This window comes from Neofelis nebulosa, chromosome 3 (assembly GCF_028018385.1).
Source record: "Neofelis nebulosa isolate mNeoNeb1 chromosome 3, mNeoNeb1.pri, whole genome shotgun sequence".
Classification (NCBI taxonomy): domain Eukaryota; kingdom Metazoa; phylum Chordata; class Mammalia; order Carnivora; family Felidae; genus Neofelis; species Neofelis nebulosa.
Genome location: NC_080784.1, coordinates 87,321,094 through 87,348,499, shown reverse-complemented (window position 1 = coordinate 87,348,499; position 27,406 = coordinate 87,321,094). Strand labels below are relative to the sequence as shown.

At 43.3% G+C, this 27,406-nt stretch overlaps 1 long non-coding RNA gene across 1 annotated transcript in view; it reads right to left on the bottom strand.

Moving 5' to 3' along the window:
* Positions 1–14,717: 14,717 nt before the first annotated feature.
* LOC131507051 (uncharacterized) overlaps positions 14,718–27,406 on the bottom strand; it is a 77,292-nt gene continuing 64,603 nt past the window's right edge. Inside the window, exon 3 of the long non-coding RNA XR_009259295.1 lies at positions 14,718–15,267. This is a non-coding gene — a long non-coding RNA (uncharacterized LOC131507051). The remainder of the gene's footprint in view (positions 15,268–27,406) is intronic.

The following is a 27,406-nucleotide window of genomic DNA, read 5'->3' as shown; positions in this document are numbered from 1 at the left end:
AACAATCACAGTATCTATTACCTAGAGTCTAGACCTCCATTTGCATTTTGCATGCAGCATAGTACCATTGCTGCGTCTGGACAATGGCTGGAATTAGCCGTGTTCTGCTATGTGGTATGTGCTCAGTGGTCCGTTGGAGCTCTATAATAGCCCCTACTAAGTTGTATTGTATTTTATCTGTGGCTGTCTTCTCCACAAAAGAGTAATTTCCTTGAGGCCGGACTCAGTTTCTCATTCATCTGGGCATCCCAAGTACCAACCACAGTGCCTGTGCCTGACAAGTTCTCTTTAGCAAGCAGTCATTGAGGGGAAATTACATTATAAACTCCTGGGAAACAATGAAGGAGCCACAGAATTTTAGGCAAGGAATGGACTCATATTCCTTCTGATCCCTCACTGTGCCTAGCAGAGTACCACACAGATGTAAGTTTTCAGTGAACACTTAGTGATTGATGGATGCTCAAACTTCTTGAGAAAATTAATGAACCATATATATTAGGGAGGGTGGCCAACTTATATCAGTTTCCCTCTAACTGTCCCAGTTTTAAAACAAAAAGCTGGCATGTCCGGGAATTACTCTTGGGCCCAGGTAAACCAGGAGAGCTGGGCAGCCCAGTTAAGAGTCTCACACACATACAAATAACATAAAGGCTAATAATTATTCTCTCTCCTTGTTCAAGTCTTTTGAGGGCCACTTTTGTAAACTTAACTTGAATTTCTGTATATTTAAAAGTGACTTAAAAAGTTTCTTGAAGATTAAGTCTAAAAGTCAGGCTCTTCAGAATTAAAAGTTTTTAAATGTATTGTTATTCCCTTACTCTAAATTAGTAAGGTAACCAGGACATTAATTTCTCAGAGTGGAGATTCTCTTTTGAGAGCTTAAAGAGACAGGCTCAACAGAGATTCAGGTCTTTGACATTTTGGCCAAGCAGGAATCAGGTCAACCTGTTACCTTCTGGTGGAGGCCACACCCCATTAGGCTGCAGACCCCTCCTGGTGGGGGGGGCACTGCTGTGAGTTACCAAATTCCTTTTGTGTAAGACCAGCCTCCTTGGATCCTCTCAGAAATCTTTTATTAAATCTCTACAAATTTTCATATTCTCCACACTGTTTTATTTTTATTTCATTCCACACCCATGGTTATTGAGGGAATATTTACTCGCTATTGAAGGAAGTCATGTGGGATGTATAGTCAATAATTTTATCAAGGAATAACTTATCTTTGTGCTTTTGGTAGAAAAGGGAGGGAAATAGTTTCGCACCAAGTAGCTTATGAGCTTTTGAAGAATATTTACAAAGGGATATTTTTAGACAAAGAGATTATTATTTTCCCATTTTAGTAGAAAAGCAGTATAAAAACAAACAAAGCCTGAAACAAAACAAAACAGTAGAGACATAACAGAGAATGTGATGGCCGCTGATTTCTGTGTTAGTCACTTAACAAATACAACCCACAGAGTATACATGCTTGTTTCTAGGGAAAGGCTCCAGTGAGAATTATCCTGGACATAACTTATACGATTAAAGATTTCCTGGCTTTCTAAGGAGAGGGGGAAGGTAAAATAAATAGAAAAATTAAAAAAAATACCTTTTAATTTTGTCAAAAGTGAGAAAACTTTTAGTAAAAGCAAATATTTGCAATAGTGGATTTTGAACTTTGGTACACTTAAGTTGACATCATTTACATAATTCCATGGTTTTATTTTTGCTTCTTTTGAGATATCTATGGGAACTAAGTCTAGTTAGCTAAGGATATGATTCTCTTTTATGCCAGGAAAATTGACTTCCAGCTGACAAGAATCTTCAATCTCTGACATACCTCTGGTCCTAATGGTTATATTTCTTGCCTAGGCAACTGCCATGATTTCTTTCCTGTACTCATTCTACACACACACACTACCTGTTCTTCACAATACAGATAGAATCAATGTTCATTTTGCATGTATGATGATGTCATCCTCCTTCTCCCCCCGCCTTCAGTCTCTGCTTAAATCCTTATTTGAGTATGAATACTCTGAAGTCGAATTCAGACCAAGATCTTTAGCATGGTCCTCAAGACCCTGTGTAGTTTGGCCCCATGTGCCTTTCCATCTCATCATGCACCAGTCTTTCCCTGTCTCTCTGCTCTTCAGCAAGGCCTTCATCCAGTTTCTCACATCTGCCATGTTTCCTCCCACCACAGGGCCTTTGCACATGCTGTTGCTTCTACCAGGAACATTCTGTCCTTCCCACTCTCCACTTACTTAAGTCCTTTTATTCCTTCAGAGTGCATGTCCTCAGGAAAGATTTCCCAGCAACCATTATCCAGGTCAGATTCGGTTGAGAATACTGGACACTAAATTTAAACAAACCTACTCAACAGCCCTGTACCTGAGCAGACCATCTTGTCCCCTCCCTACTAGGGTGTGCCTTCCCTACAGGAGGAAAGCAGAACATGCTTCCAGTGGACAATATATTCTCAAGAAAGAGAGGAGGAAAAGGCTAGGTGGCACTCAGCGAGCTTCTTCTTCCCCATCATATTAAATTACTCTTTCTTCCTGGGGACAAAGTAAAAGGAGCTGGGAGGCCAGGAGCTTTGTGCTAATGAGTCTCCCTCCATAGGTATGGGGAAGAAGGGTTTTCCCTTAACAATGAAGGATGCAAAATTATTTCTAGTAGTGAGTCCCTCATTTCTTCACTGATTAAATAAACAGGTTAGACTAAGTAAGCTCTAAAGTCTTTTGCAGGCCCCAAATTTGTGAAACAATTCCAACTACAATATTCATGGCTTCAAATGTTGGGTATTTTGAGTTACATGGGAAGCTTCCACAGGCAGGGTTCTATTTCCTGCTTTTCGGCCCCAGTCTTTGTCACCCTGGGTCCCAGAGAACTTGCCTCCGCCCTGTTAGTCCCTTATCCAGTTAGCCAGGGTGGGGGGTTGGGGGTGGGGTGGGAGGGGTGCTTCTCCATGTCTCCAATTTAGGACCACTTGGAGCAGGGGGACTGTGGGAAGCTTCACTTAAACACCCCCCCTGCTCCTGAATCAGCTTACTTAGGGAAAAGCAGGACAAATGGGAAATGGAAGGGTTGGAAATTAAGCCCCTTGAACAACTGGAGAGTCTCTGGGAAACTGGGGGTCTCATCTCTGACTTCAGTTATTCCTGTTCTGTGGTAAACAGTACATTTTGTTGTCTTGAGAGCTCTCTAAAATGTATCCCTTGCAAATGGTAAGGAAATTGAGTGCCCTATATACATATAAATAGCATCCTTAATCATCATCAACCAAATGCACTGTGCCTTCCTTATGATGTTGCAGGACAGCAACCAGGGCCTTCCCATGGCCTTTTGGGGGATTTTCCTTGATTCTGTAAAGCCTTGAGTAATACTGAAGCTGTATAATAACACTGAGCTACTTTTGCATTTATTCTAGTCTTAGGTTTGAACATTATAATATTAGTTGTTTAAATTTTCATAGATTCCAAGGTTCAGAGGAGTTCTGGGGGAGTCATTTAAATTCATCCTCCAGTGGGTCTCTGTGTAGAGCTGCAACTTGGCTAACAAAGACAAATGGTTTTCTATATGATGTAGAAAGGTCTCCAGGGGAAGATTCTGTAACCAACCACAGTAATCACAGATTACTAACATGAGTGTGCCCCCACTTTAAGAAAACCTGACCTGTGAAGCCTAAGTGGCAGGATAATTTATTGAGATGTTAATCTGTGCTTTGTTCTTTGTAATTTGCCCCTCCTGTCCTGTCTCCCCACCTGATGGAGGTAGCCAGTTCTATTTCCCTTCTCTGGGAGGTGACAGAATTTACTTGTGCTGTGTCTCTATTGCTTTGGCAGACAGAAGCATGGAGAAACAGGGTACATTTGCCCATGTGCTAATCCTAAAGTCAGAGCCCATCTCCTTGAGGATTGGTGGACGGAGGCATGCTCCTTGGAGAGAGCAGAAATGCCCTAGGAGACAGAGGCAGGGAGCTATAAGTTCTTAGAAAATGGTTTTTATCTCTTTGACCTCTGTTTGATCATCTGTAAAATGAGAGGTTGATTTAATGACATTTATATACTGCCCCATTCTTGATTCTGTGGGATGATCAGTCTGTTAAGCTGTGATGCCCCGGGACCACTGTGGTGCATTTGTTTAAAGGCTTTTGGGGTAGAATGGCCACCTTCAGCAAATGAAAAAGTATATGCAATATATGAGACATGCTTAGACTAAAAAGTTATTTGCTGTTTATCTAAAATTCACATTTAATTGGGCATCCTATATTTTATCTGGTAACCCTATGTGGGGGCACCTGTGTTTTGGGAGATGGGAGGCGGAGGGTGGAAGAAGCTGACTTCTATTCATGCCCACCAGCTGCACCCAGTGTTCAGGAAGCAGGTGTGTGTGTTTCCTTTCCCTGTGAGTATGCCTATTTTATTTTTAAGTTCAGAAATGGACATCTTGAATGAGAACTATCCTGGTACAGTTTTCTTCAAAATCTTCAAAATGAAAACTTAATAGGAAAAAATATAAATGGGATCTACCCATTTAGTGAAGGTCGAAATTCTAAACTTTATAGAAATTAGAAACCAGACCAAAAAATCCTAAAGCAAGAAGACACCAACTGCTCAATTGATCAAAATGATAGTTCTTCCATATCACCTTTCCCAGGGAGGACATGACAGGTGTTATCGGTAGGAGTTATATTCTTCTCCTGCCCTCAAAATCTCTATGAAATAGGGAAGCAAATGGAGTTAAGGTTCCCATTGCCTTTTCTACAACATTATAAGCTTTTAAAAATGTGCCTTTGAACTTTCTCTATTTTGGAATTGCATTTAATATCATTCTATGATTTAAGGAAATCATCTGTGAATCAAGCCAACCTTGATGACACAGGTTGGGCTGCCTATGATTTCTTGACACAACATAGGTCAGGATCTAAAAGTGAATGTGGAAAGAAACACGATTTATATTTCACCCAATTAGTGCATATATGACCTTTGTGTGAAAGTTAAGGTGGCCTTGGGTAAAAGGACTTTCTCATTGATTTATCCCATTTTTAAAAAAATAGGGATAGTCCTGCATTTTTTTTCTTTATGTTCATTTATTTTTGACACAGAGAGAGACAGAGCACGAGCGGGGGAGGGGCAGAGAGAGAGAGCGAGACACAGAATCCGAAGCAGGCTCCAGGCCCTAAGCTGTCAGCACAGAGCCCCTTGTGGGGCTTGAACTCACAAACCATAATCTGAGCCGAAACCAAGAGTCAGACACGTAATGGGCTGAGCCACCCAGGTGCCCCATGATTTATCCCATTTTTAATCAAAGAAAGGTTTACCAACACACACAGGATGCAGTAACTCAGTCTCAAGACTGAATGCTGTGAAAATTCGCAGGAAATTTAGCATTGAATATATCCTCACCCATAACAAGGAGGTATTAGTGAGTAGGTGTGGGCACAAAATTGGACGTCTGTGTCCAGTTTTAATAATTTAGTGGAATCTGAAGCTTTGTGAGTGAAAATGAGAGGCCCTAATGCCTTCAGTGCAGCTATGCTTGAATTGAGATTAACATAGTATGATCTGCAGGACATAGTTACCCTTTAAGGGGCTGTGTGTGTGAGAGAGAGACAGAGACAGACAGAAAGACAGAGTGAGAGAACCTGAGAGACTGAATGAAAGCAACTTCCTTTATCAATGTTCAATTTTCCTCGATATCAATCTCACCTCTCTTTTCCTGCTCTACAATCTAGAATTAGGTTTGCTTTGAGTCATAAGAAGTGTCAAAAAAAAAAAAAATCCCACCTATTACTCCTAACTTGTTTTGTCAAGAAATTTTGCTTTGCTTGCACTCACAGGAAGGGCACGAGCAAAACATCTCAGGGCCATTCAGCTGGGAAATACATAGGCGTGGTTTGGATCAGGACCCTTCTTCTAAAATGCATTTCAGAATAATTTTTTATTTTTTTTTTAAATTTTTCAATGTTTATTTATTTATTTTGAGAGAGAAAGAGAGAGAGAGAGTGAATGGGGAAGGGGCAGAAACAGAGGGAGACAGAATCCGAAGCAGGCTCCAGGCTCTGAGCTATCAGCACAGAGCCCAAGGTAGGGCTCAAACTCACGAACCATGAGATCGTGACCTGAGCTGAAGTCAGACGCTTACCTGACTGAGCTATCTAGGTACCCCCAGAATGATTTAACATGCTCATGCATTTTCTGAGGGGCAAGACTGTCCTGCAGAATAGATAAAATGGCCCAACTTCAAGTAGGTAGACAACTATTTAATTTTAAAAGAAAATGTTAAGGATGCTTAGCCTTGGTAATGTTCTGATGCTGTAAGCAGGGCTGGGGAGTCTAGCGTAGGGCTGCTCCCCCAGGGGGAGCAGAGGCTGGGTTGAGGGTGGAGAGAACTTATATCAGATGTGATGTTGCTTAATCAAGGTTAAGCCTTAGGCTGTTACCAAGGAGAGGAAGAGCTAGTGAATCTGACTACATAATTGTTATTTACCTCTCTCTCTCTTTCTCTCTCTTTCTTTTTTTTTTTTTTTTTAATTTTTTTTTTTCAACGTTTTTAATTTATTTTTGGGAGAGAGAGAGACAGAGCATGAACAGGGGAGGGGCAGAGAGAGAGGGAGACACAGAATCGGAAACAGGCTCCAGGCTCCGAGCCATCAGCCCAGAGCCTGACGCGGGGCTCGAACTCACGGACCGCGAGATCGTGACCTAGCTGAAGTCGGACGCTTAACCGACTGCGCCACCCAGGCGCCCCACTTTCTCTCTCTTTCTTAAAAAAAAAAAAAAAAAAGATTGGGAAAGAAGGGAGGAAGGAAGGGACAAGCTTAGACTCTGTAGGTTATTTCTGAATAATGGAAATACTTTAAATTCTTGTTGTAATTAATCAAATCTATGCTCTTCCAGAGTAGAAAACTAAATGGATGCATCATTAACGGCTTACTGTAAAAGTACAATCATGCAAATTTAACATAGCCTTCTATTCATTCCAACTGAAGACTAATGATAACAGTTAACGTCTTGAACCCTCACTGTGTGCTGGATAGACATCGTGTTGAAAGCTCTGCACACATTATTTTCCTCGAACCTCAGCTGAGGAAACTGAGGCTTACAGAAGCAAAGCCAATCGTCACATCTCAAAGTTTGTATATGGGGCAAGCAGGATTGGCATCTTGTCTCGAAGGTCTTACTCTAAAGTTGTGTTCATAGCCACTGTGCTATATTTCATCTCCTGCCTGCCTGCAACAGACACATCCTTGCAATCAGGAACAGGTTTTTCTTAAGGAGCCAAAGGAGAGGAGAGCCAATTTAGATGATAGGAGGAAAATTGTGGCAGAGCACACCTCTGTCACAGACAGCTCTTTGAAAATCCCAGGTGACTGAACTGAAATAAATGGAAACAATGTACTTACTGAATGCAGGGCATGGTTTACTGCTATAGCGGACAGCAGAGGGTGAGATGGCCTAATGCTGGAGCCAGCAGAAAAAAAGCTCTTGGTCACTGCATTCTTGGTCAGGGTTGTAAGAAGCTGGGGCATATTGTGGGTGTCCCTAGATTTAAATTTTGGTTTTTGGCTTATGGAGATAACAAGAAAAATGATATGGAAATAGGGCTTTTCCAAATTTCAGAACTTTAGATGGGAATGCAGCATTTCCCTTGTAATAAAGGTTGGGTAGGGAAGAATCCTCTTCCCTTAGGTGGACTAAGACCACGCAAAGTGCTAAGTAGCATGTGAACAGCCCCGAGTTTAAGTGACACAGTGGTAACAGCCAGACAGACCTGGCTTCCCACTCCTGCTCCTGCACTCAGGGAGGCCCCTTAACCTCCCACACTCAGTTCCCTTACCTGTACCATGGGATTAGAATGCTTTTCTAGGTTGTCTTGAGGATCGGAGATCATGTACAATTGTACCTGGCACAGAGTACTTGCTTGATAAGTGGTAGTTATTACAGGTCTACAGTTTTTACTGAGTGGGCGAGAGAAGGCTAAACTAAGAAAGGGAAACATTGGAAGGGCTGAAAAAGAAAAAAAGGGGGAGGGAGGGGATGATGGCATCTGGCCTGAGAGCCCTGCTGTTGCCCCTCCCTAACTCTGTCCTTTTAATGAGCCATATGCAGCTTCCGATAGATGAGATCTGGTGCCTGCAAAGACAAAACAGAGCCAAAAGGCGATGTAACATGGAATTATAGACCACATTTCCCTCTAATGAGCCAGCCTGCTCGTTAAGAATGCAGTGCCGTTTGGAGCCCAGATTGGGTGCTGCGTGCAGTTGTGCGCCGGCCCCCTCCCAGCACATGCACATGGGTGGTTTGAGCACGCGAGCGTGACTGCCAATATCACGGTTGGTTAGTTCCAGCCCAACACCGGGCGGTGTGATGTATGCGGGAGGCGGTGTACTGGAGCCGGGCTGTTAAGGACAACTACGGGAGTGACGCAGCCTTCAAGTTACTTGGGAAATGGCCTCTCGTCGGACAATGATGCTCTCAAGATCTGGCTGAGTGAAGAGGCATTCTGGAAGTGAGAAGAAGAGGCACTGGCTATTCCCACAAAGGGCTTACTGCTCAGTTAGGAAGACCACCCCCCCACACCACACGTGCACTCTACACACACTACACACACATGCAGGCCACGTACAGACCACATACGTATACGTACCATGCATCACACATGTATGCACGTACCACATGCACTAAATACATGTATACACAGGCACACCGTGCACACGCACCCAGCACACATACCCTCTGCATATACTACACACGCATACACACATCACACACACACCTGTCACATACAGACTGCACACACATACACACACCATTTATAACACACATTTGCATACACCACATGCCCCACACATCACACCTACATACACACACGTACACACGCCACACAAGCATGCCACACACACGGCACGGGTACACATATCCATCCATATCACTCACGTGTATACACACCAATCCCATACTATAATCGTGCACTACACCACACACAACACACAGCTGGACACACACTATCGACTTCGACACCACACATGTACACAAATCACCCACACCCCCTGCTTACATCACATATACCCCCACAGGTACACACATGTGCTATTCTCCGTAATTACATACATACTATATAGATATAAACATGTACAGCACATAAACACATACAAACATGTACCACGTATCACACATGCACACCACACTCACAGAACCCACTGGTACACACATACACACACCACACAAACACCCTACACATAACATACCAATGTACCCACACCACACAGAAAAACACATTCCTACACAATATACACACATAATACATACATATGCCTTAAATGTACACCACACAGGTATAGAAATCCTCCCACACCCCACATGTATCACACACATCCATATAACAAACATGAACACACACATCATCCATACCACCCATATGGTAGCACTTATGCACACACACACAACACATATATGTACATATATACGTGTGCACCTATACATAGCACGCACAATACACACATAGAAACACCCCCCTCCACATACACACACAACACATACAGATACATGCCATGTACCACACACCTGATCATACACAACACACACATAACACATACACCCACTACCACACACACACGCATTATCTTTCACACGTCCCATAGACACACATAACAAGCACATATAGAATGTGCCTTGCTGTGTCCCCTTGCAAGACTGTGGCCCTGTGGGGACCAGGACACTAAGCCCACAGAGCTCAGAGTGGTGGGAACAGGAAGCAAAATTGAGGCAGTAAGTCATTGGGACTGGCAGACTCTGGATGATGTGGTGTGTGATACAATGAGTGATCCCATGGGTCCACTCCCTTATTTTCTTCAAAGTGAAATGGGTCCTCTGTTGGATGCTGTGTTGTTAGGGATTCTGAGACTATGGATCAAACATACTACAAACCCCTGGATAGTGTGCTGGTTGAGGCTCTGTGGGCAGGAAACCCAAACTCATTTTGAGAAAGGTCTCTATCCCAGTGAAGAAGAGCTGCTAATCCTTCAAAGATCGGAGAGGCCCAATGTAGGTGACTTGTCACCACATGGCCCAGTGGTCTCCATGAGGAGTGCCACATCAGGGACTCAATATTGATCTTTGCTACTGACAGGCTGGGCATTCCAAAGGCAGCCCCATTAAGTGGAAGCCAGTCCTGCTGGGTCCATCCATGGTCTCCACCTCTGTCCTTGTGGCCATTCCTTTAATGTGTCCATTATGCCAGTTCTGAGACAGCTCATGACAAAGAATGCCTAACTAATATCAACTGGCCAAGTCATTTTGTTTACATGGTTACTCTGTACCTTTTCTGTGAGGATGCTTTTTTAGTGTGTATTAAAGTGTGATACAACAATCTTGACACTTCATGCTCAACTCCCTATGTCCATCCACATGCCTCTACCGCAGGACTCCTCACCAATCTTCCAGTTCTTTCACTCCCAGGCCCTGGAGCCCAGGAATCTCTGTACAGTTAATCCTTGAACAACATGAGTTTGGACTGTTCAGGTCTACTTACATGCAGATATTTTTTTAATACAGTATAGGACTATAAATGTATTTTCTCTTCCTTATGATCTACTGAATAACACCTTCTTTTCTTTAGTTTAGTTTATTGTAAGGATACAGTATAAAATACATACAACATATAAAATATGTATTAATCAACTGTTTGTTATTGATAAAGTTTCTGATCAATAACAGGCTATTAAAAGTTAAGTTTGGGGGGAGTCAAAAGTTATATGCAGATTTTCAATTGCACTGGGGTTTGGTGCCCCTAACCCCTGCATTGTTCAAGGGTCAACCATACATTCTCACCTCATTCTCTCTCTCACAAAATGGATGATCAGGTACAATGCTCACTGATCTGCCCATTGGGAAGCTTTTACTTTGCTCTTGTCTTTCAAGGTTACCCTGTGAATATGGCTGTAATACAGCTGCCATTCATTTTTAGCTTGTGTCCCATATTGAGCCATGCAAGAGACAATTCTCACGAATCTCTTATTTCTGTATGTTTGCAAGGAGAGGCACTGACTACCTTTTTTCTAGATCATCTTCTCCAGGATGTTTGTATAGTGATTGGCCTTAGAAAACAGAGATAGTGTCTCCCTCCAGAGCAAAAAGCAGGCATACTTATTATCCATTGTAGAAGATTTGGGTTTCATAAGTTCAAAGTTTCTCTCCTATAATGGAACCTACTATATGTGCATGTCACTTAGCATTCTTTACACTACCTTATAGGAATTGGAACTCAGGTAACTGCTGTAAACAAAACAAGACAAATAAAATTAACAAAAACAAAACAGAACACTGATACCCTGGCTACTGCTATTGTGCTCAGTAAGAAAGTTCTTTGCATCCTGGGCGCCTGGGTGGCTCAATAGGTTAAGCGTCCGACTCAGGTCATGATCCCAGGGTTGTGGGATCAAGCCCCATGTCGGGCTCTGAACTGAGCATGGAGTCTGCTTAAGGTTCTCTCTCTCTACCCTTACCCTGCTTATTCTCTCTCTCTCTCTCTCTCTCTCTCTCTCTCTCAAAAATAAAAAAAAAAAAAAGGAAAGTTCTTTGACCACATCTTCTGCTAGCCTCAATACAACTATGGCAGGATAACTTGTTTTTGGCAAGCTGACATACCACTCATTAGTCAAGTTTGGACTTTCTCTCTCTTCCTTCAACTGGTCATATGAGGCACTCCCTTGGCAACATGTGCGGCACTGATGCAACCACAATAGGTGACAAAGGGGTCTGGGCTCCCTGCTCATGCAACCTCCTTATGCTTCTGGTTCCACTCATTTCCATCTTACAACAAATTACTTCTGAGCCTATCTGATTTCATGACTTGGCAGTTCCAACAGAACCTAGATCACAATAGATAGTCTAGCTACATAGTCATGCAATGCCTCATGGTTTAGCTTTCCATCAGAAACATGCCCAAAAATATGCCAGGAGCTTTCTCAAAAGACATAATTTTGTTGTACATAGCATGGCCTTTCTCTAGAATCCCAGAGACCTGCATTATTGTTTCTCACTGGGATTTGCCATTAATTCCATGCTATATATTTTTCTATCGCTGACTCTTTCAATACCATAGAGTCTGTTGAATCGTATGGTGCAAATGGTCAGGCAGGCTAGAGCTGCTGAAGAACCCATTCCTACTCAAAGCCCCATTGGAAACTGGAAGTCATCTGTGTCATCTGGTATATGGGCTGGAACAGTATTCCCAAGTATGGAAAGTGCTATCTTCAGAAGGGGCCAAAGAGACCTCTTTAGCAGGGATATCCTGGACCCCTACATACTTCACTGAGTAGCAGCTCCCTGATTCTTCTTATATCACACCCTCTGCAATGTACATATCTTCCCAAGGCCTCCAGCGTATAGCAACCTCTTGCTCATCTTGCCCAATCAACATGATGTCATCAACATAATGGATCAATGTAACATTCTGCAGAATGTCCAGATGGTCCAGATCCCCAGAGGCTATGTTGTGGCAGAGAGTGACTGAGTTAAAAAAATCCCGAGAACAAAATCGTTTTTTAGTAACCAATCAGTGGCTATGTACCGTATACCTGAAGTATATTAATCTGTTCTAGCAATGAAATCACATGTGGCACAATAGCTTTTATCAGGACTACTACTTGGCAAAGTCTGCAGTAGAAAATAATCATTCTCAAGGACCCAACTTGAGAATGGGGCCAGACTGGCAAATTAAACACAGATATATTGGGGACCACCACCCTGTATCTTTGAAGTCTTTAATGGGCACAAATATCCACTGCTAGAATATGGTATTGCCTTTGATTTACTATCTTAGTTGGAGATAGGGTGGAGAGTGAGGGCAATTTCAGAGGCTTCCACTTGGCCTTCAATAGCTCATACCCAATATGCCAAGGATCCGATGTTTGGGTTACACCAAATGCCACGTGCATCAGTTCTGATTATATACTCAAGGACTGGAGACATGACTACTAGGTGGATCCAAAGACTACCTAGAGTACACACTGGAAGCCAAGCTTTAGCCAGGACTTACTTTATTTCCTGGCTCTGTGATCTCCAACTCTAACAGAAGGCTGCGATAACACTTCAGGTCTCTTCTCTAGGCATCAATGTCAACTCAGACCTGTGTCTGATAGCATCAAAATATTTGGGTATACTCATTTCCCCAGTGTGTATAGGCCCCTTTTGGAGAGGAGTAGGGGAATCATCATGGTATATACTTGCCATGGCATTGCAGTCTCATTTTGCCTAGGGATCTGGCCACCTCTTTAGTGAATGGGATCAGATCTGACAATCTTCTCAGGTCCAGGAAATAAAGCAAATGGTGATGACTTTTTATTGGAGTGCTCTCTGCTACTGCTCCTCCATTCATGCCTTCTTCTGACTGTAGGTATTAATCAGTACCCTCATTGGCTAGCTGTCATTTTACCTCCAGTCTTATGTTCAACCATTTTGATCAAGCATATTCAAAATCTAATTCCAGGGGTACCTCTCTGGCTCCTGGTGGTTCATGCTAGCTGATTCTCTCAGCTCCTTTGAGATATAATCTCTATTTTTCCTTATCAAACCCTATATGTCCTCAGGTGAATTATGCTGAAATTTAATCTTCATTACTGGCCTGGCAGCCAGAATAAGAGATGCGATAGCTCCTGGGTTGGGGGACAGGGGTACTTGGTACCTTGCTGAGGAAAGAACCCTACGGTATCTTTCTGAATTACAAAAATGCTGTCTTTTACTCTGGGGGTGGGGGGCATCTACAAGAGCTCTGAGGGTTAGGAGGGACCTGAGGAATCAAATTCTTGAGAACATCCACCCAGATGCCCCTGACTCAGTGTTTAAGGTCTTGTGTTTTCTCAACCAGGGCCTTGATCCCATAAAAGATCTGTCTTGGCTGAGTATGTAAACATCACTTTGGCTTTGCAATCCTATCAGATTCTGAATTTGCTCCTCAACTGTGTCTGCTCTTCCACTGCATGAGATAAAAGCCTCTTTATAAACTACCAGAAAGGCCCCTGGCTCCCACACTTAGCTTTTGTCTGTATGTTAACTGTACTTGGTTTCTTCATACTCCCCTGGAGCCCACCAGTACAACTTAGTAGCAACCAGTAAATTCACCTGTCCTTGTAAGCCATGTTCCCCCACATATCTTTCAGATGTCTTAATCATCACACAGGCAAAAGCATTCTCCCTCACCAGAATGTTTTCCCAGGGGCAACCACACATGAAATCTTCAACAGTTAAGTTGCCACCTTGTGCCAGGGAGTATCTGTCTCCTATACACCACTCAGGATGAGGTCTTTCTGGTCAGCCAGGTTGTGGGCAGCCCAGTTCCAAAACCCACCTTAATACCAGCTTACTCAGAACACTCCTGGTATCTCCTCTGTCTTTCAAGCAGCAGACACCCACACAGCATTAGATATACAAGATATTTATTGCAGTAAACACTCATAAAAAATAAAAGGGAAATAAGAATATGCAGAAGAGTCTAGACTCGATGCAGGCCTGACATCCATGAAAGAAGACACGGAAGGAAGAGTTGAGTTGGAAGAGTTATTGACCCCAGTGGGGTTCTAAGTAAGTCTTGGCCAAGTCAATGGGAAGGCCCTGAGTCAGAACTTCCCCTTAGATAATTCCACATTTAGGAGGAATGGGTTAGTAACCCGACAATTCTCTGTCATTGATTGGGAGCAATCAATGGAAATGGAATGGGAGCAATCAATGGAAATCCAGTGGATCCAAAGGTGCAGGAGCTAGAAGCTGTCAGTCAGCTAGTCCCTTCACCCCAACAGCCCAGCAAGTTCTCTTCAAAGGAGAACTGAGTCATGTGCCTCCATGGCTGCCATGATGGGTGAACAACCCCTCCTATGGGATTGATGGGGACAACTCCCAAGAGGAGAGCAAAGCACAGACAGCCTCTGGGCACTCTCTTCAGAAAGGAAGGAGAAACTAACCATGCAGCAGAAAAGTTAGGGTGAGGGTCCCTGGGAACTAGCTTCTAACTTAGCTTTCCCCTATTCAGTCATAATTTTCTAACCTTTTCATCAAGTTGGGAAGAAGTCAAAGAAGACCCTTTAGGATCACAAATACTTAAAAAAAAAAAAAACAGGCACTTATAACCAGAGTCTAAAACCCACACTGGCAGGTGTGGCTTCCATGGCTTCCAAAGCACCAAGCAATGCTGAGGGTGGCAGTCTCAGACATATACTGCAGATGTATCAGGCAAGGTCAACCCACTTGGAATGCCCATCTCACTCCAACTTTCAGCGATTCTCTCCATCTATAAACAGGAGAATAAGGCAGTGTCAACATCAAGGAAAGGTACTGAGGAGGAGGAAGTAACCTGCCAAGCAGTTCTTACTTTACCTGCCATGGAAACACCTGAAGCCAACATGAAACCTAAGTGATTCCTAAGGTATTATTGCTTCGGTGTGTACATAAGCAGAAAAGTTCCCTGCTCACGTGAATGCAGTTCTCCATCTAATTACCCAATTATCCAGCCCATTTCTAGGAAAGGACCTGGGCCCTGGAGAGTTCATCTGGGTACATATTAATTGGCTGACCAACTGGCTGGATTCTCCTGTTTAAAAACTTGGAGGAAATGAGTCCAAATTCTGACAGCAGGGAATTTTAGTGGCTGTGTTCTGTTTCTTGGGCTAATAGAGATTATATTAAGGGTCACCCTCATCTCTAGACCCACATCTGACCATTGGTTTGAAGTTCTAGTTTCAGGGAATTTCGAGGTTGGAAGGGACCATATGAAGCCATCGTACCCCAAACCCCATGACTGGAAATGTTGACAATGTACGGAAATGGTGATGCCATCCATATCAACCCTGGTATCACATTTGCTTCTTTTTCTGTTGATCTGGACACAGCTAGAGGCAGCTACTGACCTACGTTCTCGCTTTTACAATTATTTGTTGTCCAAGGTTTTCTGTGTCCAAATGTCTGGGCCCTGTGACTTGAGAGCTTGTACACTGCGCATAAATGTGGTTATGATAATACATTTGAAATCAAATTTCACACTAACTTCCCCTGGCCATCCCACACACTCCCATCTCCCCATGCAATCAGCCGGCATATGGCTTAGGAAATATCAGCCATATACCAGTAAAAACAAGGCACAGTTAGGAAGTATATCGCTGTCAAGAAACCATGCAATTAATATCAGAGTGAAAAATAATTGGATTATCTGTGCCATGGCTTTCTTCATTAATGCAGATAATTGGGAGATTTTAGTATTATATTTCCTTCCTTCTTGAAGAAAACGCTTATAATATAATGATGGGGATCCCTCCCCTTTAGGTTTCTCCTGGGTGGGAGTTCGTAGGAGCCTATGTCTGGTACTTTTGGCTGGCAGGTAAGGAATAAAGTACTAGAAAAAAGTAACCTTGGAGCCCTGGACCGTGAAAAAAAAAAATCGCTGAAGCCCTAACTATCACTGCACACCACCACCCCATGTGAACATGACATCTGCCACACACTCTCACACTGGGGTTGAAGCCACACAGACGCATGCTCTCCAGAAGGAGTCAGTGGTCAGAGTCGGGCTGGCCAAGTGGGATCTGGCAACAGAGTGACAGAATAAATCCAGGCAGGAAGGATCCTAAGGGCAAAGGCTGAGAGTCAGCAAGAACAGCAGGGAGAGAAAGTTATACCCAGGATGAGAAAAGACACTGCTCTGGCCTCCATGTTGCACTGCTTGCTGGCTGGGCTTGGCATAAAGTGTGGTCACAAGAGCACGTGCAGGAAAATCACCTAAGGAGTTTGCAAAGATGCAGATTCCTGGGTCTCTGCCACAGACCTGTTTAATCAGCATCTTTGGGATCCGAGCCCAGGAATATGTATTTTAACAGGTTCTTGGGTGAGTCTAATACAATGAAAATTCAGACTGCCTGCTCTGGGCACATTGTGTGAACTCTGGCAGGGGAGTTCCACCTGCCTAGGTGTGAATCAGTTTCTGACTGTGGCACACTCATCTCAGGGCATTCTTCACAGCCCCCACCGGCATGGATATTCACCAGGATCAAATCCAAAATGGGCTTAATGAGCACGTTCTTTTTAAGAAATGCTGTTTGGAAATCCCAAACCAGCAATGGGCAATCTCTTAGGGCAGAGAGGCTGAAAATAAGCAACAATTTATTTTCTCAGAACTGGTAAGTGTGGAGCGGCTGTCTTTTCTAGCTGGATGTGCTGTATTAGAACCATGCAAAACAAATACAGTTCCCCCAGGGCCCTGTGCATGATTTATTTCCAGATTTAATGAATGACCACGTGCCTGGGTTAGTGGAAAATAACCCGCAGACTGGCTCATCCTTGAAATGCAGTGGAAAAGCCTCTCTCACTGATGCCGCTGAAGGACGCTGACCCTTTTCCACATCCTAATCTCTCAGCAAAGCAGGTGACATGGCGGGCTGACAAGGTACGCAGGATGCCTGCTTTGCCTCTGAGAACACAGTTTCCCAACATCTTATGAAATGTCTATTGATCTGAGCATGTAGCTGATGTCGACACTGATTGTCTGAAGGGAGGCTACTCAATATCACAAGGTCATGATGAGGGGGAAAAAACAACTAATAATTCACTATCCTTGTACACAAAGGACTGGGCATTGTTTTCTCCCTTCTTAATAGTATCTTTCTGTGGTGCTGAGTGACTCTCCCTGTCACTGGCCTTGCTGTGGGATTTAGGTCTTACCTTCACTTGTATTTACCTGTTTCTCCCCTGGCTTAACTTTTCAGATTCCTGTCACAGCGAACACCTGCTTTATATGCTCCGTCCCTGCTGCAGCCTCATCACACAAAAGGCTGATTTAACTCCTCAAGAGAAAGCCATTATTTCACAAGCCCTGGGACTTTTCTGAATCATATTTTCTACCTGTTAGGAACACCATGTCTATACTGAAATGGTATTTATCAATGCTTAATTGATTTAATAGGCCTTGTCTTGCAGATGTACGGTCGGGCTTAATGAATTCATTCATTTGTAAGGTTCTGTGAGATATGTAGAGGGAATGAGGTCTGGTGACTCTACATGAGCACGGATTGGTATCTGCTGCCCTGGCCCACACAGCACTAAGAGACGCATCACAGAAAGTGCCGCACCTTCCCGGGAAGGGCAGCTAGCGTGAGGAGAAGCAGGGCCGTTTGTAATAACACAGAGTTAGCTCTACCTTTATGGCTGTTCCTACCCAACATTACGAGGTAGGCAAAGTCCTCTTTCTTTTTTGCACATTATTTTGCCCTTGGTTCATTCATTCTCTCCTGCCCTCCCACAGCCCTCCTTTCTCTCTGTGCGTCCCTCACCCTGTTTCTCTCTCCACCTCTTATCTGGGAAACATTCCTCACTGGTACTCTGCCTTCAGAAAAATACAGGATAAACTGATTCACATTAAGGAATACGTGACCAAGGAAAAAGGTTAATATCTCTCAACAGCATGTGTATTTTAAGAGGAAAATGTTAAATTGAAGGGGGAGAAATACTGGGATGGTGGAAATTCACACACCAGCACAGAGGGGAGAGAATAAGACTTTCTTTTTTTCTGAAATCACAATACTAGTTACATCCTTTTGCCTCTTTAAGGTCTGTTTCTTGGATCACATGTTTAACAGGTATCAGTTTCCTTCCACAGAATCAGGTGTGTCAGAAACCTAATTCTTTGGGTTTTTTTTTTTTGTTTTTTTTTTTGTTTTGTTTTTTTTCGTTTGAAGCCTCCATTCCTCTGGGGTGGCAGAAATTTAATTTCAATTAATTTGGCTTCTCCCTTCCCACCCTTCCCTGGATTGCGTCTACATTTTGGAGGCTTACATAGTGCCATGTACTGTAGGGGACATCTGGTCCTCGGGATCATTCACCATCCATGCTGGCCTCCCCCGAGGTGTCCACCTTGCCATCTGGTCTTCCGTTATTGGTTCACCAGGTGGCTGCTGACTCATCCCTTATTCCTGACCCTGAGACTCCTCCATATCCAGCTCTCTCTCAGCTACTTCCAGGACCTCTTGGGTATAAGGTGTTCACTGCTTTTGCCACAAAATTCTCAGCCTCAGAAATCTCCAAAAGGCTGTCCAGAATCTTTCCCCATTTTTTTTTTTTTTTACCACTAACATAATCCTACCAGTGCCCCACACCATGCTGGGGCATGAGAACAACATTAATTTATGGGATCATGTTGCTTCCTGAGCTCTAGCTGGGAACCTGGAATGCAGGTCCCTTCTTTCTCTAGGCTGAACAGACCAAGGTGGGAAAAGAGGGCTTCTGTCCTTCCTCCCCAGTCCCACCCCATGCTGAATTCTGGAAAAGGGACACATAAATGTATCTCAGGGACCCACCAGCCTCTAAGTCCTTTGGGCTTTCTTCTACCTCCCATCCTCCCCATAGCTAATCATGTATTCCTCTTTTCTCTAATTTCCATTATGTTATCCTTTTCTTGAGGCCAAAAATGCAAAATGACTGAAGACAGGGAAGTCCAAGGAATGCAAGAAAAAGGTGGACAGACTAATTTTATTCTAAAATATTCATTAAACTATAAAATACTGTGCTAGCCATTGTGAGGTATATAAATGCCTTGTCTGCAAGGAATTTATACAGACAAATGTAATGTTAAATACCAACTCAGAAGTCACATGAATTTATGAGGATAAAAGAAGCCAGTTCATAATTGCCCCCACACTTTTCCTTTTTTTTTTTTTTTCTTTTCTCATTTTTCCCTTTCAAGGAATTAAAACTCTTCAGCTGTCAGTGGGAATTTCTTGGAGCTAGAAGCTAAATAGGATACAGGTTAGACTCCACATCAACAAATATTACTGTAGCTTCCATCTGTGATTAAACTAGAAATACCAAAGCTTTCTCATGAAATTTACTTACTCTGAGCGGTACTGGATACAAACGAATTCTAAGACCAAAGGATTTGAATACCGCTCTTAAAATTACAACGTCTTTTGCCTTTTTTGTTTTTTTTAATGAAAATGTTGTATTTTTTTTTTTAAGTAGGCTTCACACCCAGCACGGAGCCCAATGCAGGGCTTGAAACCATGCCCGTGAGATCAAGACCTGAGCTAAAATCAAGAGTTGGATGCTCAACCAACTGGGCCACCCAGGTGCCCCTGTTTGCCTTTTTAAAGATATATTAGTTTGGAGACTTTATTTCTGATATAAAAAATTGAGAGCAGCAGCCACAGAATTTTAAGATTGGTGAGGAAGGAGATGGTCATATCAGTCAGGGTAAGGAAGGCCAGCTGCTGTAACAACAACCTCAAGGTCTTCAGGCCTTAACACATTGAAGGTGATTTTTCACTCCACAGTCTATTGTTCCCCCCAGTCATGTGGGGACCTATTTTCTATCTTTAATGCATGGTTCCCAAGCTCCCCCTGGGTGACCCTGAGCCTACTAATGGGGATGAGAGGGCATGCAGGATTATGCAGGAGGTCTTATGGGCCTGCCTTGGAGGTACTACACATTACTTCCTCTCATTTTTCACTGGCCAGAACTCATCACATGAATTAGGCACCATTTAATCGAAGAGGGCGGGGAAATGTCATCTAGCTGTGGGTCTAGGAGAAAAAGGCAACAGGTTTGGTGAGCATAGCTTCTCTGCCATATTTGTGAGCAAAACTCTCTGACTGCATAATTCTCCCAGTGACTAAAGCTTCATTAGCAAAGAACCAGAATTGTTTCATAGAGAGAGAGAGCTGGAGGATCAGAGAGGCCTGATAGTTCTACCTGACCTCCCTCCCTCCCTTCTTCCTGCTCCAGCTTCCTCACCTCTCCTTGGGAGAGTGGGGAGGCAAGCTAAAGCCTGCATCTGCACACTCGCTGGCACTGTACAGATTTCTTTAGAAAGCAGAGGCAATAGCAGTCAGAACCGGGCTTCTCTTCCAGGTGCTTGGCAGCACCTGGCCCCGCCTCGGAAAGCACAGCACATGAATAAGCAGCACTAATCAATGTCAGCCTCATCATTCGATGTTGGCAGAGGCTCAGAATGGCACTGAAGAGAAGGCCTGGTAGTCATGCTGGGCATTTGGGGTGAGGAAGGAACTAAGGCCTACCGAGCCTGTAGGTGGAGGACTATCTGTGCCGGGAAGGTTCTGATGGAAGATATTTTGGTCTCTCTTGTGCTATTCAAGCCAAGCCCAGGCCCTGTAAAGCACTCACTTTGTTGACCGAAAAGGAATCGTTCTGAGGCAAAAAATGCCAACAGTGCGAGTGGGAATTCTGCTTTTGCCCTTTAGTGTCTAAGTGGTTTTAAGGAAATGGATTAACTTGGTGTTTTCAAATGAGATACTCTTCACTTCTGTCCTCAAACACACCGTATCTAGGCGCAAGGCAGCCTTCTTCTGGAATAAGCCACCACCTGAAGACAGAGAGCTGGCACCTCTCTAATGGCAGTGACATTTTTATCAATGGATCAAGCCTGAGGAGCTGGTTGGTTTGGGCAGCCATCTTCTTATATTACACACACCTGAAAAAACTGGGGCCTGAGGAAAGGACATTTGTGTGATGAGCCAGGCTTACAAAAAAAAGTAAGGGTTCTTAGGTTTTGGTCCAGGGAGAAGGGCAGCCATCACCCAACAGTGGAACTGGAGATGGAGAATGATGGAAAACTAACAGAGGCTTTCCAGATGGGAGCACAGGTGAAGTCGCAGGTGAGGAGGATTAATGCATCTGATGAGGAATGCACAGTGTACAGAACTCTGCTGTTCTTTCCTTTTTACTTCTAGTAAGTTCTAAAAGAGTAAGGTATTAAAATTTCCTTCCTAGGGCCTTTCAGCTAAAAAGTAATCCATCTTCCATTCATCTCTGCAGAGTCAGCAGGGGTGGAGTATGTGAGATTTTAAAGTATCTTCTCTCTGACACTTCTATAGTGATAGGCTTCAAAAATATTCAATCCAACCAACTCGTCACTGCTACTTACGATCTCATAACCTTTTTATTTACTAGAGCAGGTCAAGCTTATAACCATAGCTTTCCTCAGAGATGGCAGTTGTGCTGGATGTTGGCTCCAGAGAGATTCATGTTGAGTGCCTCCTAGAACTCTGTCCCCAACACTGTTTCCTGCTGGAGTGAGGTCAGAAGCCTAAGAATTTTCTTCTGGTAAGATTTTTGCCCTATCCTGCCTAGCTTTGAAAATCAGATGAGAGCCCGGGCCTCAGTTGTTAAGTTACAAACAGTTACAGTCGATAATATAAGTACATATTTTCTCATACATGGTCAACCTGCCATGGAATTGCATGATCACTTTTTTTTCCAGAGGATTTATGTTTCCAAAAAGCAGCATAATTGCAAAAAGAAGTACACAAAATATGCTTTTGATTTCTCAAGCAATGGTTTGGATTGGCTGGGTTTTTTCAGATTATAAAACCCTGAGACAAGGTCATTGCACATCCTGACCATAGGAGGTCAAGGGAGACTTTGTCATTTCTTTCTTTCCTTTTTTTTTCTTCATTTTTTTTCATGCCCTCATCAATGATTTATTGTTGAACACTACCATGGACCAGGAAATAAATTATACAGGAAAGAAGAATCTTGTTGCTGAAAGGTATTGAGGAAATGCAGTGCTTTGAAATTCTTTTCTTTAAATAATTAGAGGAATTGAAGGAAAAATCAGGAATTATAAAATTGATTTTTGGCATGGGCACTGGACCAAAATAAGACTGTGTACAGTTAGTTGACTTTCCAAATGTTTTCATTTTCCCATTCATATGTAAAATCCTTAGGTAAAAATGCACTAAAAATAAGCCAGATACTATTTCTAGTCCTGAAGTCATCCTGAACAGTATCTCCAGAATGGATATCATCCTCAATGAAAATCAGGTGATTTGCTAAGATTAGAAGGAGAAATAAATCAGCTAAGTAATGCTTATGTCATTCACAAGAAACCGAAATGAACATCAAGAGACATTATGAAGGTAGGTGTTCCTATCCACGTAGTGTTGGAAGCCAATAATGAAAGTAGATTGTAGATGCAGTTACCCAGTTGAATATTTAAATATGTCCTTATTTGACTGTGCAATCACAGCCAAATATATTCAAGGGTGGTTTCCTTTATAAGAAAAAAAAAGACTAAATGAAATGCTCAAAGATGACATTAGCTCAATTTTATGTTTGAAAACTTAATTGCACCCAAGTGAGAAAATACAAAATTAAAGTTCTCACTGCAACAATTGAGCCTTACGGTGCCTAGTAACAAGGAGAGATTTTTCCACACATGTTGGGACTCCATGTGATGTGTGTACTGAAACGTAGACTGGGAAAACGCCCACAAACCCATTGCTGCCCCTTTCTAGAGCCTGAAGGAAAGCCTTCCTTTGAGATTATATAGTGATTTTATCTCGAGAGTGACACCTAGGATTTGTACCAGGGACTGTACCAATTGAAGCAGGTGAAGAAAGAAATTACCATTTATTAAACATCCTCCTACTGGATAGGAACTTGTATGAATTTTATGGAAAAATAATTTTGTCTTTCTACATCCTCTATGCAGTGCCTACTAAGACAATCCTATCCATTCAAAAAGATGAGATAGCCTATGTGAGTGTGTGGAGGTGAAACCTCAGGCCCTGTGCTCTTGCCATCAACCTTGCTTCATTATTGCAGCACATGAAGCCACGGACTGTAGTGACCCCTGACCCTTTCCAGTGCTTCTAGTTTAAAGGATCTGCTTCTTTCCTTTGGAGATTTCTAGCACCTTAGAAATGCCTAGTGTGGCTTCTTCACACCCATACCAGCCCAGAAGAGCCCAGGTTCCTCTCTCTTTTCTACGGGATTATCTCCTGAATTCCTCCGTTCAGCTGCAGCTGTGGGAACAACACTGGGAACTCTGACTGTCTTTGTGAAATACCTACTAGAATTCAGGAAAGGGGAAGTGAGTGCTGCCTAGTGAAATAGGGTCTGGAGATCTTTTGCCTAGAATTCCCCTGATGTGACTTAATTCCTTCCCACTGTTGTACACTTTAGGGGTAGAGGCAATAAAGAAAGCAAACATTGCCTGTGTCAGAACCACCACCTGCTTGTAAGATCTGTTCTTCAATCATTTATTAAACAAACTGGAATTGTAAGTCTACCATGGTGCTAGTCTTCTTAGGACATTTAAAAGATGATTAAGACATTGCTTGTACCCTAAAGGGACTCACACTGTAGGTTGAGAGATGATTCATGTACAAACAAATACCCATAGTACCAGCTAGAATGTGATGAGTGATGTGGGAGTGCCAGGAGGGTTCAGATTTGAGAGGAGGCTTCAAGGATGGAGTGACAGTTGAGCCGGGCCTTGCAAGGGAAGAGTATGGTGCCCTGGCATGGTGAGCCACAAGATGCTGGTGCCATAGATAGGACATCAGTAGATAAAGAGGAAAGGCAGGGATTTTTGGGGTGGTGGTGGCAGATGCGTGCTACAGGCTGAGGCAGCAGGTAGGAGGTAGGGGAGAGATAAGGAGATAATACCACTTTCTGGACATGTTGAGTTTGAAATTGCAGTTGGAGATGCCAGGGGAGCTTTCCAACAGGCAAAAAAAGAACAGTCCTGGGAAAGTTTAAACTTGGGATCATGTCTGCACAAAGAGGCCTGTTGAGATATTGGATGTTGCTTAGGAACTAGGGCTAAAAAAGCCCTATAGTGAAGCAATTAACACTAAGAAACAGATACTAATGTGTTCGTTACTTGCAGGCAGGCCATAAACCACAACACTGGGAGAAATTTAGCTTTTGAGAAATATGGGAGACTCTTCCCTAGATTAGAGCAATAAGGCTTGTCTCTGTTAAGTGGATACTGGTGGGGGCATTTTGGTACAGTGATCCCCATGATGAAAAGCTGATCTGTCCCTTTAAATTAAAAAAAAAAAAAAAGAATGCTACCCTTTTCTCCTCATCTAGAACTGTTTTGAAGTGGATGTCATGAGCACCCTTTTCTCTTCTTGCTATCTGGTGGACCCCGTCTTCTCAGAATGATGTAGATGCGTGTTTGAGCCCTTCTGTGATTTGTCTGCTGCTGTACTATTATAAGCATTATTGATCACACAATCCATTAGGGCACCATTCACCATAAATAATTTATCCTTCAGGCATGAGCTCGTCTCTGCCACAGATGCCATCAGCAAGAATCCCCTTCAGGAGGTTCGGGGTGGGGGGAAAACAACTGCATTGCAAATGTAGTTTAAACACGCAAGGCCCAGGGAGAAATACAAATAATGACTGAGCAAACCTCATGCCTGAAGACTGGATTCTACTGGGGATGGTCTGTCAAAGACAGAACAGATCTGAAGTTTTTCAGACCAGTGCTGTTCCCACAAAAAAGCATGCTGTCCTGACAAATAGATATAAGCCTATCTTCCTAGCTGAGGGAATTTGTTTAGGCAGCATATCAATATTTGTTGAACACACTAGAGCAATTCTAAATGCTATAATTGCCGGGGACTGGTGGGGCTGAGGGAGGGGTAGGAACAGGCAGCAGAAGAAATAGTAGACAAGGTCCACATGGTAGCTATCTGGACCTTAAAATTCTACTGGTCAAGGCGTGCCTGAGTGGCTCAGTCAGTTAAGTGTTCGACTATTGATCTCAGCTCAGGTCATGATCTTAAGATTTGTGAGATCGAGCCCCGCATTGTGCTCTGTGCTGGTAGCACGGGCCTGCCTTCTCTCTCTCTCTCTCTCCCTCTCTCTCTCCCTCTCTCTCTCTCTCCCTCTGCCCCTTCCCCTCTTGTGCACACACACACACACACACACACACAAACTCTCTCTCTCTCTCTCTCTTTCAAAAATAAATAAACATTTAAAAAAAGTTTTTTAAATTCTACTGGTCAAATAGGAAAGCATGTACAATTAAAACTACAAGATTTCTGACAAAAAGAAACAAAAGAGTACAAGAGCATTCAAGTTCAGAGTGCATCTATAACTTGTTGAAGGACACATAACAGAACAGGGTGATCAAACCTCAGGCTTTAAGCAGGGTTGCAAAGGAGGAAGAGCCATGTAGACAGAGAGGTGAGGAAGAGAGAGGATGAATGTACAAAAGTGTGCACTTGGGAGCTCACGAATCACGGGTGCCAGCGAACACATTTCAGCTGGGGCAGAGATTCCATACATGGTGTCAAACCTGAGAGCACTTGACAGTACTAAGTGAAGGTGGTGGAAGGGGGCTGCTAGGCTGTGGCTTTCCCACACAGCACTGGAGTCAGAAGGGTCTTTGGAAGGGTAGACAAGACCTATGGAAATTTCTTCACCTTTTCTCCCCTTTGAGCCCTTCTTTTTTGAGCTCCCCAGGACTTCCCTGCTACTGTAGGTCTTGTAGACAAAAATAACCATTAAGCTTACTTATAATATTTATATACTGACCCTCTGAATAACTCAGAGTTGAGACAAGAAAACAGAGCCTATGCCAGGTAGTTCACTAAAGGGAATTAATAGGGGAACTAGCTATAAACAGGTTGGAGGACGTGAAAAGCCAACAGGAGATGGTGAGGCAGTGATTAGTAACAGCTAGAGCTGGAGGTGCCAAGGGAGGAGAGCCTGGACTACCTGGAGGATATGGAGCCATGTTCAAGCTGCCTCGTAGGAGCTGGGACCACGGAAGAAACACGGACACCATGAGAGACACCACCTGAGGCTGAGAGCAGGGTGGAAATAGCAGAACTTCTCCCCTTCCTCTGCCCTCTGCCTTCCTGCCAAGGCCTCCCCCTGGCCTAACCTAACTGGAAGCCAGTTGGTAAGGAAATCTAAGAAATACACTGTGTATATTTGTAGATATCAGTAGTGGAAGGATAGGGAATGATAGGTATTCTCTTGATGATCAGTACAGTAGTTGCTTTCTCAAAGGAAAGCAACGCCTGTCACTTGCAAGTGGATTTAAACTGGCAGAATTAAGCATCAGGTGAGGCAATATTTAAGGGCACGATCTTCTTAGTGACTCTGCAATTAACACTACCAAGTCTACTGCCTGTCCTATAGTAGAATAGCTGAAATCAGAATCATAGCTTAGTTGGGGAGTGGCTGAGGTCTCTCTCGAGAAGTCTGAGATTCTGTCCACCATGACTGCCCTAAGGTTGGCTCTGGAGAAGAATCAGCCAACACCTGTTTGGCCCAATGCAGGGTCAGTGAACAGTGAGCAGAACTGATGATCAAAGTGTGTGGTTTCTGCTACTCTCACTCAATTCCAGAGGCAAAGTCTTACTGCCTAGAACCCTCCAGTCTCTCGTTCCTTACAAAAGTACTCTGTTGCTATTTATGGGCCTCTATTGTTCCTCAGAGACTTCACACACCTCCGAGGAGCATTCTTGACTTGTCTGAGTCTCTTAGGTCTGATTTGAGTAACAGATTAAACCATATACAAGTTTTACCAAGGGAGCTCACACCAATTCGTTCCAAGGCCCAATGGACACTCTTAGACACACTGGGTTTCCCACAGAAGTCCTGTCCCCAAGGCGAT